The sequence below is a fragment of the Gorilla gorilla genome, chromosome 6 (genome assembly GCF_029281585.2).
Source record: "Gorilla gorilla gorilla isolate KB3781 chromosome 6, NHGRI_mGorGor1-v2.1_pri, whole genome shotgun sequence".
NCBI classification, from domain to species: domain Eukaryota; kingdom Metazoa; phylum Chordata; class Mammalia; order Primates; family Hominidae; genus Gorilla; species Gorilla gorilla.
Genome location: NC_073230.2, coordinates 100,361,786 through 100,368,998, shown reverse-complemented (window position 1 = coordinate 100,368,998; position 7,213 = coordinate 100,361,786). Strand labels below are relative to the sequence as shown.

General features: G+C 40.0%; 1 non-coding gene across 1 annotated transcript; it reads right to left on the bottom strand.

Annotated features, from left to right (window-relative positions):
- Positions 1 to 3,870: 3,870 nt before the first annotated feature.
- On the bottom strand, positions 3,871 to 4,010 carry LOC115935471 (small nucleolar RNA SNORA67). The gene has a single exon (XR_004071096.1). It is a non-coding gene; the product is annotated as a small nucleolar RNA SNORA67 (small nucleolar RNA).
- Between the last annotated feature and the right edge of the window lie 3,203 nt (positions 4,011 to 7,213).

Here is a 7,213-nt window from a genome sequence, read left to right as displayed (position 1 = left end):
ACCTCCTTCCTGAGGCATTTCACCTGTCTTTGTTAATTATTTTTTCACTCTGGGATTTTTTTACCCAGAGTATGTTAATTCCTTCTTTTTTTTTTTTTTTTTGTCATGGTTGTGTTAAGCATTATTTTCTTTGTTTAAGGTGACTCTGGAATCTATTCTTTATTGATTACTCTAGGGAGGTGGGTAAAATATTTGAATCTGAAAGCACTTTAGAGAACACATCTCAATCATGTACAAATATCTGATATTTAGGGAAGATCAAATGTCATAGAATGGCTAGCCAAAAGTTGCTTTATGTCCTTGTTGCCTAATAAGTCAGAACTGAGACATGAATCTTATTTCTTAGTCTGAAGAATTTGCCGCATATTCCTATCAGAACTTTAAACAAAAGAGGAATATTTACAGTTACCAAATACTAAATAGGTTTTCAAAAAAATTAAGATAAGACCGAGGTAAACCTCTTCACATTTTAAAAATTAGAAAAAGTTGAATTCAGCAATAAAGTGATATTCTTTTGTTATCTGTCTAGATCAGTGGTTCTTAGTGGGCAATATTCCCCCTGCAGAACATTTGGGAGTGGAGGGGAGTGGTGTTTTCTGCAGAGGCATGTTCAGTTGTCATATCTGGGGCCATGTTGCTACTGGCCTCCAATGCATAGAGGCCACAGGTGCTGTTAAACATCCAACAATGCACAGGACAGTACCCCACAACAAAGAATTATCTGTCCCAAAATGTCAGTCATATTGAAAATGAGAAACCCTGGTGTAGATGGGTGGCTCTCATAGTGTGATGCCCAGACCAGCAGCATCAGTGTCTCCTGGTACTTAGACGTGTACAGTGTTGGGTCTCAACTTGGGCCTCTTAATCAGAGTGGGCTCCAGCATTTGTGTTTCGTTGATTACTCTAGGTGATTCTGAAGCATGTATGTTTGAATACCACTGAAACAGATATTTAAATCTTCTTTTTCAGTCACTTTAAAAAATATGAATTCTTACTTTCTAGTCAACCTTTTTCTTTGAGCAGTGGCTGATGTTTGAAATGGAGCCTATTTACAAACTCCAACTTCTTCTACCCACAAGAACATTCTTGGGTAAGGGCCTCTCTCCAGTCCTCTGGCCCAAAGAAGTCCCCTTGCCAGGAACAATCTGTGTTCTCTTCTGTTGTGTTGTTGTAAGAGATCGACTGTAGTCAACCCTATGCTTTGGTCTATCACAATTAGTCTATCCCATGAATTTATATAAAGCTGTAGCTTGTCCTGCAAAAAGTCAGAGCTGGTAGTTGGAAGTTTATGCAGCTGCTCCGTATGTTGCATCAAAGGGCTTTTGAAGTTAGCAGCCTGAGTTCTTTCTAGCTTTGAACCCATTAGTTTCATTTACAGTCCTGTAATTTGGGGCTGTAGTTTGTAGTCTGCTCTCAAATCTCACACTTACTAAATCAGTTATACTTGGGGGTTAGCTCAAACTAAAATCTGCACTGGCTTACAGTGCATATCTTAAGCCATGATGACTTGACATGGATTTCTTCATATATGAAAAAGTATACCACATTTTCTTGCCCATCTGTAGTACAGAAAATGGAACATCTAGAATTGTGAGGCCAGGAGATGAAATTTGTCACTGATGGCTTTTAATAACTTGAGGAGGAACTGAATCCTTAAAAATACTAGATAGGAAACTTGTGGTTTGCCAGCCCATCTTTTTTTCCACCATGTATTTAAACTCTTGTATCAATGTAGGAAAAGACAGTTCTTGTATGAGTTTTTACAAAAGAGTGGAGGAATGCAAATCTTATAATCAAGAACTCAGTCTTCATTATTCGCCTGCAAATCATACAATAAAATAAATCTGACAGACATGGCCAAATGTTCTTACTCAATTAATCTGGAAATATGTTATTCATCTGTTGTGGCCTGCTATTGCAGCTGAGAGTTTTGCTTCTCTTCCGCTCTATTGAGGGTTGCTGGCAAGTGGCGCTGCCAAGGGCTTGAAAACCTGAACACAAAGTAATTGTTTTGAATCCGGAGGAGAGGTGAACCATGTTACCACCTGTAGTTTCCTTTCTGAATCGCCCCTTCATTTCTGTGAGAGTTGGAGACTTCCACTGAGTCAGTATGAAAAATACTTTACATTATGCTGTCAGGAAATAATGCCTGCTCATAAGGCTTTAGATAAAGTAATAGTCACAGGGCTGCAATGAAGGAAACATCCCCAAATTGGAGATAAACCTGTGTTCCAACTTGTCACATAGTCTCTTCATGTCTCATTCAGTGTCATTCTTCCAGAATTAAGAGGTAATTATGCTCTTCATGATCCTAGACTCTTTTTCTTTTCTTGATGTCGAGAAACAACAAGGATCTGAATTTAATTGGTCTGCTTTTACCTGGTTTATTGACATACATTTGTTTTTTTAATAGTAGGCAGTTATGTTTTTTTTTTTCACCTTAGAAAATAGCCCTGGTGAAAAATAGACACTGTGGACTACTAGAGAGTCTAGAGGAAGTGGGTTAAAAAACTACCTATGGGATACTATGCTCACTACCTGGGTTATGGGATTTGTACTCCAAACCTCAGCGTTACAAAATGTTCCCATCTAACAAATCTGCAATATACTCTCTGTATCTGCAATAAAAATTGAAATAAAAAAAATAGCCCTAATGTGGACTCTTATGCTTTGGGATGACATAACCTGTTTTGGTTCCTTAAAAAGTAGCTGAAATTCAGTAGGCTGCTTGGTTCCTTAAAGGTGATCAATAAAATACATGCAGACAATTTTCTTCAGAACAGTTATCACCCACTGAACAGGCAATTTAGTGATGACATTAATCCAGTGGGCTTGTTTTTGGTGTGTGTGTGGGGAGAAAACAATTTTTAATACTCTAAATCTGTGTTTTTTTGGGAACAGGACTAGGGTGGTTGATGATAGTCCTTAATTGTGTGTGTGTATATGTGTGTGTGTGTGTGTGTCCTTGAAGGCAGTAGACAGTTCTGAGGATGCTAGGGAATAAAGGAAGGAATAGGTGGTTTTCTTTTTCTTTCTTTTTTTCTTTTTTTTTTTTTTTTTTGCAGCTTCCAAGTCCTTTTATTTAGAATTTTGTGTTTGTTTCCTGAATCAATAGATACTATACAAAACAATGTAAAAAATGGCTATTATTTTCTCTCCCCAGCTTCCCCTGACCTGGGGACAATCCCCTGGGCAAACTCACTCCAGGGTTTTAGGGGTTCTCCCTCTAGATTTGGTCCAGCAAGTGAGGCTGAGTGACATAGTCCGTTGAATCACTTTCAAAGGAGCTCAGCTCAGGTGAAGAGAGCCTCTGGGATCTGGAGGTTACTAGGTTAGGGAAATGGATTAGCGTTTTTTTGGGAGAAGAGCCAGTGCCTGGGGCAAGAGCCTACCCTAAAGAAAGGGTATCTAAAATGTTCACGGTTCCTTCTTTTGCCTCAAAAAGTGACATTTATTCAAAGAAAAAAAATGACAAGATGTCCATACCTTGGCTCCCTTCCCTCCCGCCTCCTGCAGCTCCTCTGACCCCCAAGATTGAACCCTGGCTGGGGCTAGGTAGCAGGACAGCCCCTCAGATGAGGTCAGCAACATTGAGGGGGATTTCCTCAATGGAGGTATTGTAGAAGATCTCTATGTCTTGAAGAGTCCTCTTGTCTTCTTCTGTCACCACATTAATAGCCACACCCTTACGGCCAAACCATCCACTTCAAACAGTTCTATGGATATAGTTTTCCCTATTGGTCGGAAGGTCATAGTTGATGACTAAAGAAACCTGCTGCACATCAATGCCTCTGGCCTATGTCAAGAAAGACAACTCTTCAGCATGTGCACCAGAGGACAATCTATCCCGAAGGGAAGACACTTAGGTATCTATGTAGGCAGCCAAGGAAGGCAGAGGAAATAAGCATCCCTGTTCCTCAAAGACCTTAGGCATGCCAGATTCAATTCCAAGTTGCTACTTTCCTGAGAGGGGCACTAGATGTCTTCTTGGAGAGGGAATCGCCTTGGATAGGAATATGTGTTTTAAAGCAAGAAAGAATGGAATCAGTTAGGTGAATCCTCTGGGCATTTATCAAATGATTTTAAAAGTCAATCTTGTCTTTTTGGAGTCCCTGAATTAAACACTTTATTGTCAGGCAAGGGCATGAAGGCCATGGGAATCACCATGTTGGGTGGACCCAGTTTCTAATGGCCTGCATTTGCATATCAAAGTTTGCCTACCTGGCTCTCAACATATCTCCCCACATATCTCCACATGTGTAGAACATCCAGGGCGCCCTGCATTTGCATATTAAAAGGCTACAGTGGGAGAGCCAGCTTTTTTGCAGCTATGTCAATGACATGCCTGGTCAAACCAATCCCCTGAGCCCTATGCAAACCAGACATTGCCTCATCCAGCCTCTGCGTATATACCTAGCTGGTATCTGCGTCAGATGAGGACTTCCTCTTTCGGCTTTGGAGCCCCTCTCCCTCTCTCTGTACAGGGAAACTTCTTCCTTCTGTCTTCTCCCTTCCTTCTTGCCTATTAAACTCTCTGTTCCTTAAAACCAAAAAAATAAAAAATAAATAAATACACACTTTATTGTCTTTAAGTCATCAATCATTTCTCAATTCAAATGCTAATTACTTTTCAAACAGACCCTTTCTGGAAGAGTTAACTCTGCCACTATTATGATTATGAGAGAATTCATGGTTCTGTTTCATGGGTACAGGCAAGTAGAAGACACATTAATGTACCAGCATACAAGTTATTTTCTACTCCTAAGAGCTCTAGGAAGAAATAGAAGGAATACGAGGCACATCTCTTTCTTTGTTAATGGTTTTATACAGTGTCTGTTACCTTGCAAGAACTCAATAGTTTATATCTTGAACAGATGAGCATGCAAACAAACATGAATTTGGTCTCCACTAGAAATACTGCAACGGTTACCAAGGGCCAATAGAAACAAAAGGTGCTTTTACTGATTACTTAAGCCATTTATTTATCTTACAATGAAATTTTACATAATTTACTTCAGGTACCATATGAAAAGGGAATTTTAAAATTGTCTTATTTAACCCTGTTATTCACCCCAAACAGGACAACTTAGCTCACACCAATGTATGTTTGTTCTTCAATAAGTTGTTGTTTTTTTTGAGACAGTCTCAATCTGTCACCCAGACTGGAGTCCAGTGGCACGATCTCAGCTCACTGCAACCTCCCACTCCTGGGTTCAAGGGATTCTCTTGCCTCAGCCTCCCAAGTAGCTGGGACTATGGGCGCGTGTCACCACACCTGGCTAATTTTTGTATTTTTGGTAGAGATGGGGTTTCACCATGTTGGCCAGGCTGGTCTTGAACTCCTGGCCTCAAGTGATCTGCCCCCCACCCCTGGTCTCCCAAAGTGCTGGGATTGCAGGTGTGAGCCACAGCATCTATCCAATAATAGGTTTATGTAAGATCAGATGAACTTAAGATTACTCTAATTCTAGGCTATTTCTAGACTGTTGCTTAAGTAGATAGATGGGTAGTTTCCCAGGTTAGATCCTGGAATGCTTGTGGTGGGCACATTTTAATTCAATATTTGGGAGGAAAACATGAGAGTAAACACACATCCTGACAGCCAAGAGAGCTGGTACTGGAAGGAATAAATGTTACCCAAAACTTCTAAATTCTGGAGTGCTACTTTTACATCTTTATCTCTCCATACATTTCTCTCCCCTTGAATGGGTCTCTTCATCATCCTTTTTAAACCTAAACATCTACTCTCTATTTGTTTGTAGGCATTTAGATTGTTTATCTTTCTAAATCAACTGACCTATTCCCTCACATGGTGGATACTTCTAAGAGCTAGAGAAATAGATGACTTGGCAAAATTTGAGACTGGGATTTTCAAAAGGTTTGCCAGATCAATGTTCCAGATCAATTTTAACTCCTTATCTTGCTGAACTTGGACCTGTTGCCATTCTTCTTAGAGGGAGAGGAACTAATGTGTAGTGCTTAAATTCATAGACTCAGTGCTTGAGTTTGAATCACAAGCATTTTCTAGCTGTGTGAGCTTAGGCAAGTAACTTAACTTTTCTGTGTCTTTTCAGTTTCTAAGCAGAGTTTTGTAAAATGGAGTTCATAATAGTACCCATATCAGTGGATAGAAGATTGTATTAAATAGGTCAATTTGTGTAATACTTTTAGAACAGTCTCTGGCATACCGTAAACACTCAAAAAGTGTTAGCTACTTTTTATTGTCCTGTGTCTGTATCCCTGTAGCCTTAAAGGAAAATGTGCTCCTTGTGGCAGCCAGGACTCCCTCTCATGGCATTGTAAGTTTCTAGCAGGGCAGGAGAGAAGGGGAGCCTAAACACACACTCGCTTGGGTGTACTTTGAGGTGAGGAAACTCTAGTTGACCCTTTTCACTTTTTTATTTTCCCATTCCCATAGCGATGACTAGCAAATTTCTAGGAAAATTAAAAATAATTTTTCATCAGTACAATTTGACGTTTTTATTTGGTCTAATCCATTTTAAAAAATGGCTGAAAGTAAGATAATGCACAACAGATAGAGTTTTACTTTTCTCACAACCTAGGGAATCTAGAGTATTGGTTCAGTGGCTCAGGGGTGTCAGCACTTTGACTCTGAGATTCTTGTGGCCTTTTCCTCATGTTTGTTGCCTCTTTGTCTGTTTCCTTCTGCCTGAGAAAACAAAAGCTTACTCAGAACTACCCTTCCCACCTCCCTCCCTCCCCTCATACCCAAGAACTTTCTGCTAAAGTTCTCATTGGCTAGAAATGGGGCATCTGCAAACCCCAACTGCAAGGGAGCTTGGGAAAATGGTGAATAGAGTAGTCAGAATTGGTATAAACAGATCATGCTCTTTTGCTTGGAACTGGGCATTGACTCTGAGCATTCTCAGGCATCTGTTTTCAAATAAAATGTGGGGAGGGATGGGCATTAGCCAGACCATTAGCAATGTCTTCTATAGTAGCTTTCATACTGGTTAATCTTGCCTATCTCAGTGGTAAGCACTTTTACTTGAATTATCTTCATTATTAATAAACAATATTATAAATAGGTACCCCTTTTTACAGTGCAGAAAAATGAGGCAGCTAATAGGTGGTGAAGATGGGATTCAGGCTAAGGCCATCTGATGTCATGCTAGTGCTAACCCCCACCTGTCCATGCAATTATATTAGAGCTAGAGGCAAAGTGATTACCTGACCCCTCCTTGAGAAAATG